Below are 12450 nucleotides of genomic sequence, written 5' to 3'. Positions count from 1 at the left end.
TAAAAAGTCAGCCAAAGAACGCTCAAACACACCTGTATCTTATTATGTTACAGCATATAGTGCCTGACAGAACAGACAACATCAAAAACACATTTTACAGGTAAACAATGCAATGCAAATGAGTTTCGGTGTCCATACTGTGAACCCTGGCAGGTGACACGAGTTACTCAGGGACTGACAGTGCAGCTGCCATGACACTGGGGAGTGGAGACGCGCTGCTGCAAGTGGACCAGCACGGGCGAGCAAGAATTTCACTGTATGGGAGATAACTCTGTGCCACTAGGGGGCACCACTGCCTAATGAAGCTGCATTGACTCTAAACAGCCTGAAGTGCCAGCACAATGTCCTCTCTGTGAGCGCCAGGGCTTGTGTGCTTTATAACACTTGTCGACATTCTCCATTAAGGGGGGCCCATTCACTGCTTAGAGCCCCGCAGCCAGTAGAGGGCCCCCCTTAATGGAGAATGTCGACAAGTGTTATAAAGCACACAAGTCATCTTCGGTGCTACATGACTGCTATTTACATGTAAAAAGAAAATGAGGCTTTTTTGGGGGGCCAAGCTACAAGGGAAGTTCAAAAAGTTTCCGCACTTTAATATTTTCGTTAGAAACGCTGAAGGCGGGAGGGAGGAGTCGAGATTGGTCGTGTCTGAGAGTGTCATGTGACTAGTTCTGTCGGGCCAATCGGCTGCCCTTGCAGTTTAGTATAAGTGTTGCCACCCTGTGATGAAGATGGCTGCAAAACTTATAGAGAGGAACAGCATTGTGTCATAGGATTTTGGTGGGCAGAAGGTGTGCTGGGAGCACCGATTCATCTCCACATGTGCGCTCAGTACGGGGATAAAGTTCTCTCTTGTAGAGTCGTCTATGAGTGGATTGTTCGAAAATGGCTGCGCTAGTGTGACGGATCTGCAGAGCGCTCTGGACGGCCAGCTACATGTGATGATGATGATGATGAGGATGAGAACAATGATGTGAAAGCAGTGGAGCATCAGTGGCTACACGCTCAACCATAAACATTTTTTGCTGATGGCATTAAAAAGTTGCTATGATGCTGGAAAAATTGCATCACAAAGGAAGGTGACGATGTAGAAAAGTGATGTCATTTGTTTTTGAAATTCTTAATAAATAGAGTTTTTGAACGTCCCTCGTATTTGTGGAGGTTCTCACAACAGCCCTGCACTCTTAAAATTAAAATATGCCAGGGGGGTTCTTCTGACCGATGCCATTTTTGGTTCTCAAATAGATCCATCCACAAGAAGGTTCAAAAGAGAACCTTAATTTTGATAAGATCCCACAGTAGGTTCCGTAGATAACCATGAAGAGATGATTTGTGAAATCCCAGTGGGGTGTGTCACACACGTGCACATGGGAGGCAGTTAACGGGCCTGAATGAGAGCAATTCCATGCCAGACCAGGGGGTGGTCTTCTCTGCAGACCAGTTACGAGAAATTCTGCAAGACCCCGATGATGTCACTTCCGGTTCAGGCCCTATCGATGATGTCACGTCCAGTCCCAGCCCCAATGACATCACTTCCGGTTCTGGCCCTATTCATGATGTCACTTTCGGCCCCGGTCCCAATTAAACTACTTCCAGTTCAGGCCCTATTGATTACATCACTTCCGGCGCCGGCCCTATTGATGATGTCATTTTCGTCCCTGACCCAATGACACCACTGCTGGTTCTGGCCCTATTGATGGCATCACTTCCGGTACTAGCCCGATTGATGATGTCACTTCCGGCCCTGGCACCAATGACACCACTTCTGGTTCAGGCCCTATTGATGACATCACTTCCTGCACTGGCCTGATTGATGATGTCACTTTCATCCCCGACCCAATGACACCACTTGTGGTTCTGGCCCTATTGATGACATCACTTCCGGCGCTAGCCCGATTGATGATGCCACTTCCAGCCCTGGCACCAATGACACCACTTCCAGTTCTGGCCCTATTGATGACATCACTTCCTGCACCAGCCCGATTGATGATGTCACTTCCAGTCCTGGGCCTGATGATGTCACTTCCAGTTCTTGCCCTACTGATGATGTCACTTCCGGACCTGGCCCCAATGACACCACTTCCAGTTCTGACCCTATTGATGACATCACTTCCTGCACCAGCCCGATTGATGATGTCACTTCCAGTCCTGGGCCTGATGATGTCACTTCCAGTTCTTGCCCTATTGATGATGTCACTTCCGGACCTGGCCTCAATGACACCACTTCCAGTTCTGGCCCTATTGATCATAGACATATAGAGAAAGACGCCGCATTCACTGTGTTTTCCAGTCAACACAATACGTCAGCGCGGTCGCCATATTGCGAGTGGCAAAAGTGCCATTTAAACTAATACAGGTAGACGTGGAAACCGGGTTTTCTGATGAAAAAACAATAATATTTAAAATAGTATCGTTTACATACAACAGAGTTTTGCGAATTGTTTAAATGTAATTATTTATATCCATTTATGCACTAATAATGGCAATTATTAAATAATAATAATAATAATTATTATTATTATTAAATAATTCCTCCCATAAGTAACATTTCTCGGACTGCCTTCTTCCATCTCCGAAACATTTCTAGACTTTGTCCTGTTCTTACGCAACACAGTACTGAAGTATTGGTTAATGCCCGAGTCACTTCACGTATAGATTACTGTAATGCTATTCTATCTGGCATCCTACAAAAACTTATCCCTTGCTTACAACTTCTTCAAATTTCTGCTGCCAGGATACTAACCTGCTGTTCTAAATCCACTGAAACATATTACACCTATTCTCTCTCAACTTCACTGGCTCCCTGTTAACTACCGATTACAATATTAAATACCGCTCTTAACATTTAAAGCTCTCCACTACCTCACTGATCTCCTCCAGACTTACACTCCTCTCGCTCATTCAGATCCTCATCTGCAGCTCGACTTTCTGTACCGCACATCAAACTCTGGTCTATGGGAGCTCGAGCGTCTCTCTTAGTGCTCCTCAACTCGGGAATTCTCTTCCCTCTCATATTCGTCAGCTTGATTCAATAACACATTTTAAAACTGCCCTCAAAACTTATCTTTTCAAACTGGCATACCAATTGTGAATTTTGCACTGTTACTGCCAGTTATCTTTGTTTGTCTTTCTTTTAACAGTGAAATGATAAGATAAGATAAGAACTTTATTTATCCCGAGGGAAATTCCTTTGTCATATACATGCTCAGTGCAACAAGAGGAATAAAGATAAGGTAGTAAAGAGTTTAAAAAGAACAGTAGTAATAGTGCAAACAGAATAACAACTCTAAACAAAGTAACAAATAACTATAACTAATAGTTTGTATACACTCAATGACAAAAATAAACAATTTTATTTTATACTAATTGGCTTAATAATTTCTGAAAACATTTCACTCATTCCTCTCTCTCTCTCTCTCACACACACACAGTGTGGTTACTTAAATATATACAGGACAGGATCTAAAATCCATGAAACAGAACTGTCTTATAGCTTTTTCCGTGTGTTGCCACTCTGTAATTTGAGAGTATTCAGTCTGGCAATATGGTGCAGCCTTAGTTTGTGGAAGACGGACACAACTAAAGACATGAGCATAAAATGATGGTTGTCAATTTCAAACTGTGTCTCCTCAATGAGCTCCTTGAGATAAAACACATCATCTGAACCAATCTCAGCCCGAACAAACTGATTGATCAAAGATCCACTGACAGCTTGCCCTAATGTCGACTGTCGGATAACACGCTCAGCTACTTTGACCACCTTGACTGGACCCTCAGAAGGAATCATCAAACCTCCTTTGTTTTTTAATGTGGGCGAGTGGTAGCTTTGATCATATGATGCCAGTACAGCATCTGTTACCAAACTAGCACGGCACACATCACAGCACAGCTTTTTCAAAATCCTGTCTAAGGGCTACCTCCCACTACTTCCCGAGGTGGATTTCTTTGGGAAACCTTCACAGTTTGAGAAATGTTAACAGCTAACAACAATCTACATAGTTAGTGACTAAATACGTTTAGCCAAAATGTTGTTTGGAGGCTCACTTGAGCACATAAATGCATAGCTTTGCTAGCTTAGCCTGGCCTAGCTAAAGTTAAGATTATAAAACGTGATTTTCTAATGGCCAAATATAACCAAAACAATTGTTCAGCTTTACCTATGAAATGTAATCCCTGTGATCTGGTTTGGAGTGTACAGCGGTTTGTACAATCCCAAGCAGCACATGCGAGAGGCATCTTTATCCATTACTTCACTCCACAGCAGTGCCACTCGCAATATGGCGGCGACGTTGACGTACAATGCTGCTGGTCATGAGGCGTCTAGTAATTCTATGTCTATGCTACTGATGATATCACTTCCAGTCCTGGGCCCGATGATGTCACTTCCAGTTCTTGCCCTATTGATGATGTCACTTCCTGTGCTCTCGTTTAAAGCCGCATTCTTTTTACAAGCAAGTCAGTTCTGTTCTGGACTCCAATCTGAATACTTCAATATATCAATTCATTCAATTTTGCAGCCAGGAAACAATATAATGTACAGATGGCTGCCCCAAACCGTTTAGTGGCTTTTGTCTAAGTTTGTGACTGGTCCTGATTTTATAAAAGTCTCTCACTACATACCATAACACAGGCTAAGCCCGGGAGTTCTTAATCTGTTTCTACCCTACTAGGTTGCCTACCAGACATTAAAGATTGTACATAGTAGGAGGTTTTATCGCAGCACAAAGTAACAACTTCATATGCAGATAACCCGTCCCAGAATGAAATGGCGCTTCGTCACACAACAGAGCCACACAAGCCGGAAGGGAACCATAAAGTGCCATTAAAGAGCCAACTTTCTAAGTGACCCCCAAACTGACCCACAGTCCTTAACACTGCACCTTAGGCTTTACTTCTAAGACTCAGATGATTTGAGGGTTGAGGGGGGGTGGTGGGTTTAGACCTTTGGGCCTGGGCTCATTTAGGGGTCTTTGTACGCAGTTGCCCAGGGGCCTTTTTTTCTGTTTGCTCACACCACATTGCTCACCCTCAGTTGAAACCTTTAAAGAAAGCACTAAGGAGTGGACATTTGGGGTCCTCTCTCCGTTAGTTCTAACAGAAGAGAAGAATCTACAGAAAAATGGACAAAAAAAAATAACATATATAACATCTGAATTAAAAAGCACATTTCAGCAGTTCTTTTAGGCCAAAGGCTTATCGTAACTATGGAACTGATGACTGTCAATTTAAAGAAGAAATCAGACAGAAGATCACTTAGGAGGCAAAAAAAACAAACCACCATATAAATGGAGCCTGGAGCTGCTCATGTGTTGCTTAATCCTGAAGTGTCCTATCAGGGCATATGAATATGAGAATGACCCTCAACACCAGAGCAACTGAAATGGTTGTCAGGTGGGCTTAGGATGGCCAAGTTTAGGGGGATATTCTCACCATTTGTAGTGGGGTAGTTCAGTAGCTCTGCTGGACAGCCAATTGGATTGCAGGATTTTGTCACATGGTTTAATTGCCTCGAGTTACATAACTCCTCCCCCGCCCCAATCTTAACTATAGTGTAACAGATGTCATGTAATACAAATAGACAACCTCCTCCATGGAGGGCCGCTCTAGGGGTCCACAACTGGAGTCTATCAGAGTGCAATCACATGATCTGGAGTGATTCAACTTGCTTCTTTAATTTATTTCTGTTTTTATGTCTGAAGTATTGTGGATTATCCTGTAGGAATGAAACATCAAGAAAGAGATCTTCTTCATACTTTTTGGTTTCTCTGAGACTACAATGAGGTCAGAAAGAAAGAAAATGGAGACATGATCTTTGGTCTCCTACTTCTCAGATTTTTCTCCTGAGACACAATCCCCCCGTATTCTCTCATGTGTTTCAAAGACATACGATGGGCTCAGATTATCCAAGTAGCATTTTTGTTTTTTGCAATTTGAAAGTGTTTGCATTGTGTGAAATGTAATATCTGGTGAAATGTACGGACAGTTGTTTGTGTTAATAAAAAACGTTCCTGTGAGAATAAAACTGTGGTCCTTGCTTCTGAATAATACTATTAGTTACTCTAATTTACATTGCTGTTCACCATTTACATCCTACTAATTCTGGAAGAAAAGGCAAGCGGACTTCAAATGCCCAGGACACAAATCACCATAAGCAAGTCACTTCCTCCACCTGTGTTCCAATTGGAAAAACAAGAGAAACGGAACTGATCGCATCTCAGATATTGTAAAACACCTTGAATAAAGACATTGGTCCAATAAAAAATATGAAGTCTTGAAAGCAATGAAAAGAAGACTAGAAAGAGGAGCTCACAAAACATAATATGCTTTTCAAAGCAAATTCTCAATGTTGACTCCTTTAACCTCAGATGTATCTCATGTCTAAAGCTAAAGAATTTTAGGAGAAACATCTGTGACAAACTTGCGTCTTAAATGAAACATAAATGAACATCTCTGAGAATGTGTCATGCAAAATTTCCTTTGACGTATCATTTTATAGTCTTACTAGCTACGGTACCTGTGTTTTTTGAGGGAACTGAGTAAACAAGCTTTTGTTTTAGGACATGGTGGCTCTGCTGGGCCTTTTAACTCAACAAAGTCGAAACAAGTTTCGCTAACCTTCAAGGCCCTTAAACTTAAAGAAAGTGAAGTAAACTTGCATGCTAGTGCATAAACACTTTAAACATATAAACATTTTTTAATGCCTCGCAGTAAGGAGCCCTGCGTTCACTTCCCAGGTCCTCCCTGTGTGGAGTTTGCATGTTCTCCCCGTGTCTGCGGGGGTTTCCTTCGGGTGCTCCTGTTTCCTTCCACAGTCCAAAGACATGCAGGTTAGGTGCATTGGCGATCCTAAATTGTCCCTAGTGTGTGCTTGGTGTGTGTGTGTGTGTGTGTGTGCTCTGCAGTGGGCTGGCGCCCTGCCCGGAGATTTATTCCTGCCTTGCGCCCTGTGCTGGCTGGGATTGGCTCCAGCAGACCCCCGTGACCCTGTGTTAGGATGTAGTGTGTTGGATAATGACTGACTGACTGACTGACATTTTAAAATGGCATTTAATTTTATATTTAAAGGCTTATGAATATTCTAGATGATCAGGTTAAAGGCAAGGTGTATTGTGTTAGCTAGTTTGAACTATACAGGAGTTTAAGAGTTGATTATCAAAAGTGCCGTCTGCATTCAGCTCCAGCAGCTTAGCCCCTGTGCTAGTAAGCCAGACTGTATGTGGCTGTGTGCCACTGCCTAACAACGTAGCTGTCTGTGCTCACAGGCTGTCACATCAGCATGTATACATACATTCTGGATAGCATTTAAGTTCATATGTCAATGCTTCCTCATGATTCAATATCTTAATTAATCAAGGTACAGCAAAACAGCTGGCTTTGAGCAAAATGAGAATTTATGGTTTAATTAATAAGGCTTTAGCACTGTGCTTGCAGACTTAGGGCCACTTGCCTGTTTCCAGCTCCAGCAGCTTAGCTCTTATCAGTGAAGCAGCGTGCTGCGCTTACCAGTACAGCTGCCTGTGATTTGACTCTTACTGGATATGCTGGTGCAACAAGCAAGTATTAATTGAACAATTCAGTTTCTTATATGTGGGTTACCCTGATTCCAACTTAATGGTGAGGTCTAATCAATTAAAAGGCCTCCAATTTTTATAAGATCAAGATTAGGAATGTGAGGAATGTAAAACATAATCAGGTGATGGTCATTTTTGAGCCTGGGGACAAGCACGACCTCTGAGTCCTAATGATTGTTATGAAAAGATTGATGATTATTAGGGGAAAGGAGTTTACAAGGCAAGGTAATTGTTGTGAAAACAGGTACAGCACGAGGTCATTATTATGAAGAAATCATGTAAAGTGGATGACGAGAAATACTGTATGCACAAAGTGGAGATGTTTTGTGATTAGAACTGAAATTAAAACGAGTCGCGCCCAAACCACTGGGCTCATTCCATGAACTGAGATGGCTTTGTGTGCTCTGCAATAAAATCTAAATTCTGACTACCTTTCGATAGACTCTGCTTGTTTTTACCACGTTTCTTTTAACTTCACCTGTTTGTTGTCTGGCACAAATCTTGTAATCGATATTTTACCCACTTCCTATTGTCCATATGACTTGAAATTTTGCACACTTACTCACTTCCGGTGACAATACATGAATCAGTTTCACTAATTGATCAATTTATAGTGGGACCACATAGGTATTGTTGCTTATTGTGTTGCACCCAGTCGCGTCTCGTCTCAGGGAGAGAAACAGAGATTTCAAGTACCGACAATCGATCAACATTATTCTGCTATTATTAACATCACGCCTGGTTCCAGTTTGATTCTCATTCCGCAGAAATCACGAAAACACCATCATCGCCAGAAACACCGGGGTTGGAGATTATAATCCACCATTTGCTGAGGAAGCACGGTGAGGTTGTTCTGTTTTATTCGGGAGATTCAAACACATCCATTTTGATCTGTCATCCGTATTCTGGACAGTGATTTAACCGGACTCAATTTCATGTTCATTGTCATTCAGTACTCATACATTGCTATTATTTGTGTTTTGTGTTTGTTATACGCTTGCAGGAGCAAAGGAGGTTTTGTTATTGTACAGGTGTTGTTTTCACTTAGCTGCTTTGGTGGAGGGATATATATATATATATATATATATATATATATATATATATATATATATATACAGTGCATCCGGAAAGTATTCCCAGCGCATCACTTTTTCCACATTTTGTTGTGTTACAGCCTTATTCCAAAATGGATTAAATTAATTTTTTTCCTCAGAATTCTGCACACAACACCCCATAATGACAACGTGAAAAAAGTTTACTTGAGGTTTTTGCAAATTTATTAAAATAAATCTGAGAAATCCCATGTCCATAAGTATTCACAGCCTTTGCTCAATAATTTGTCGATGCACCTTTGGCAGCAATTCCAGCCCCAAGTCTTGTTGAATATGATGCCACAAGCTTGGCACACCTATCCTTGGCCAGTTTCACCTATTCCTCTTTGAAGCACCTCTCAAGCTCCATCAGGTTGGATGGGAAGCGTCGGTGCACAGCCATTTTAAGATCTCTCCAGAGATGTTCAATCGGATTCAGGTCTGGGCTCTGGCTGGGCCACTCAAGGACATTCACAGAGTTGTCCTGAAGCCACTCCTTTGATATCTTGGCTGTGTGCTTAGGGTCGTTGTCCTGCTGAAAGATGAACCGTCGCCCCAGTCTGAGGTCAAGAGCGCTGGCCAGCCAGCTCTAGGAAGAGTCCTGGTGGTTTCGAACTTCTTCCACTTACGGATGATGGAGGCCACTGTGCTCATTGGGACCTTCAAAGCAGCAGAAATTTTTCTGTAACCTTCCCCAGATTTTTGCCTCGAGACAATCCTGTCTCGGAGGTCTACAGACAATTCCTTTGACTTCATGCTTGGTTTGTGCTCTGACATGAACTGTCAACTGTGGGACCTTCTATAGACAGGTGTGTGCCTTTCCAAATCATGTCCAGTCAGCTGAATTTACCACAGGTGGACTCCAATGAAGCTGCAGAAACATCTCAAGGATGATCAGGGGAAACAGGATGCACCTGAGCTCAATTTCGAGCTTCACGGCAAAGGCTGTGAATACTTCTGTACATGTGCTTTCTCAATTTTTTTATTTTTAATAAATTTGCAAAAACCTCAAGTAAACTTTTTTGACGTTTTCATTATGGGGTGTTTTATGTAGAATTCTGAGGAAAAAAAATTAATTTAATCCATTTTGGAATAAGGCTGTAACATAACAAAATGTGGAAAAAGTGATGAAGCGCTGGGAATACTTTCTGGATGCACTGTGTGTGTGTATATATATATATGTAGATAGGTTTTATGTCGGGGATTTATATTCTTGTATCTGTCATTGTATTGTATTTAATATATTCCCACACTTATTTTACATATTTGCTTTCGTTTGCTAGTCTTTAGCTGTAGATTGGGGAGGAGAGAAAATTATTATTTGTTGGAGGTACGGCTTGGTATTGATAGGTTTTCTCAGTAATTCATCCAGGCCACAGGTCCTGGTAGTGTGGCTGCCGGCTGAGTAAGGGGTCGGCCGTTACAAATTAATCCATGTTAATTATGAAATGAAATTTTCATATGAAGAATAGTTCAAGATTTCACCAATAGATGGCTCTAATAACGGATAGAAATATTAAAGGAAGTGTTAAAATATCGATAACAAAATTATACTAAAACAAACCCAAGACTAAAAAGTTGAAAATAATATATATATATTTAAAACGCTTTTTAAAAACCACGCTTATATTAAGTTAAAAAGTGTACTAAAAAGTAAAAAAATAAGTCTCTCATACATCACTCGTAAAATAAAAGCGTGGGCGCTTTTCATCAATCAATAAAATCTTAGCAAAAGCACCCACGCTTTTATTTTACACACAAGGAGCCCAGCATGGCTGCTCTTCAAGACTACAAGTGTCACGCGACTGCTATGGGTATCCGAAACAGAGGAGCAGTGCCACCTATAGTACTGGAGGACAAGCTGTCCTTGATACACAGACTCCCCCAGTTTATCCATTATTCTGTCTGGGACGAAAACTGGGAACATTCCCGGCTGGGCTCCACCTCCATCCACGCGGCCCACCCATTATGGCCTACTGACTGGGTAAGTCATTTCTTTCCATCCCAGTTGGGATACCAGTCTGCCCGTTATGACATTCACATTTGACTTTGGCCTTTATGTCAATAATGCTGAATATTCCATAAGGGTGTGGAAATCTTTATATGGAGCCCCGTAGGTGTCAGAGAGTAAAAATAAAAATTAATCCTTATAAATTATTTAGGGGCAGCACGGTGGCACAGTGGGTAGCACTGTTGCCTCGCAGTAAGGAGATCTGGGTTCCTGTCCCGGGTCTTCCCTGTGTGGAGTCTGCATGTTCTCCCCGTGTCTGTGTGGGTTTCCTCCCACAGTCCAAAGAAGTGCAGGTTAGGTGCATTGGCGGTCCTAAATTGTTCCTAGTGTGTGCTTGGTGTGTGTGTGTTTGTGTGCTCTGCGTTGGGCTGGCACCCTGTCCGGGGTTTGTTCCTGCCTTGTGCCCTATGTTGTCTGGAATTGGCTCCAGCAGACCCCCGTGAACCTGTGCTAGGATATAGCGGGTTGGATAATGGATGGATGGATAAATTAATTATGTCAGGTAGGAAAAATAAAAATAATCTGTATAAATGAATTAAATCAGATAGTAAAATTAAAAATAAACCTTACAAATTACGTCAGGTAGGAAAAATAAAAAAAAATCCAATAGAACAAATCATGTCAGATAGTAAAAATAAAAATAATCCGTATAAACAAATTATGTCAAGTAGGTAAAAAAAAATAATTTGAACAAATTGTAACGGCCGACCACTTACCCAGCCGGCAGCTACACCTCCAAGACCTGTGGCCTGGATAAATTACTGAGCTGAATCTAAATATCAAGCCGTACCTCTAACAAATGAAAATTTTCCCCACAATCGACGGTGTAATCAAGCTCGCAAAAAACAGATGATATGTAAAATAGGTAATTAATTATATTAAATGAACAACAACAACAAGAAAAAAATGCACAATAAATATATATATATATATCCCTCCATCAAAGCAACAACACCATATATATATATATATATATATATATATATATATATATATATATATATATATATATATATATATATATATATACACACACACACAATAAACCCTCCCTTGCCCCTGTAACATAAAACAAACAACACAAATAACAAATACTGAATGAGATACAGAAATGAATGTGAACTTGAGTCCGGTTATAAAAACTGTCCTGAATACGGCTGACTGAACTAGAGAAAAATGAGTCGTTTCATTTTCTCTGAACAAAATGGAGCAGCCTCACCATGAATCCTCGGCACGTGGTGGATGATGAATTCCAACCCCGGAGTCTCTCGTGATGAGGTTATTGAAGTAAGTTCGGTGGATAGAAAAACAAACTGGTTGGATATGCGTGACGTGGAATACAACAGGTACAGATGTCTCGTGGTCGTGAATGTGAAAAATCTTCTCTCCTCACCTCTCCTCACCTCACCTCACCTCACCTCATCTCCTCTCCTCTCCTCTCCTCTCTCACCCTCTTTGTTCCCTCCTGATTCCTTAAATAGTCCTAAGATGGATGTAATTGAATAATAGCAAACAGGTGGTTTTCCATAATTGGGGTTGCGGTCTCCTCCCACTATCCGTCCCCCTTTACGGGGACGACATTCACTCACACACAAACAGCAAACGGGATGATGGATACAAGACGCACATGGTACTAACACTGACAACACTATTACTACTATGTAGCCTCGCTACAAAATTGCATAATTAAAAAAATCTATTCCAATAAATTATGTAAATTATTCAGACTGATTATTTTTATTTTATTGTTCCCTGACTTTTATTTCAGTACTTATTT

At 41.3% G+C, this 12450-nt stretch overlaps 1 protein-coding gene and 1 long non-coding RNA gene across 3 annotated transcripts in view; one reads left to right on the top strand and one right to left on the bottom strand.

The window, feature by feature from the left end:
* Positions 1–12450, bottom strand: part of tie1 (tyrosine kinase with immunoglobulin-like and EGF-like domains 1) — a 228931-nt gene that overhangs the window by 30818 nt on the left and 185663 nt on the right. The gene's annotated exons all lie outside the window — the stretch shown is intronic.
* Positions 1–12450, top strand: part of LOC127529390 (uncharacterized) — a 706297-nt gene that overhangs the window by 552146 nt on the left and 141701 nt on the right. The gene's annotated exons all lie outside the window — the stretch shown is intronic.

Source organism: Erpetoichthys calabaricus, chromosome 10 (assembly GCF_900747795.2).
Source record: "Erpetoichthys calabaricus chromosome 10, fErpCal1.3, whole genome shotgun sequence".
Classification (NCBI taxonomy): domain Eukaryota; kingdom Metazoa; phylum Chordata; class Cladistia; order Polypteriformes; family Polypteridae; genus Erpetoichthys; species Erpetoichthys calabaricus.
This window is presented reverse-complemented; position numbering and strand designations above follow the sequence as displayed.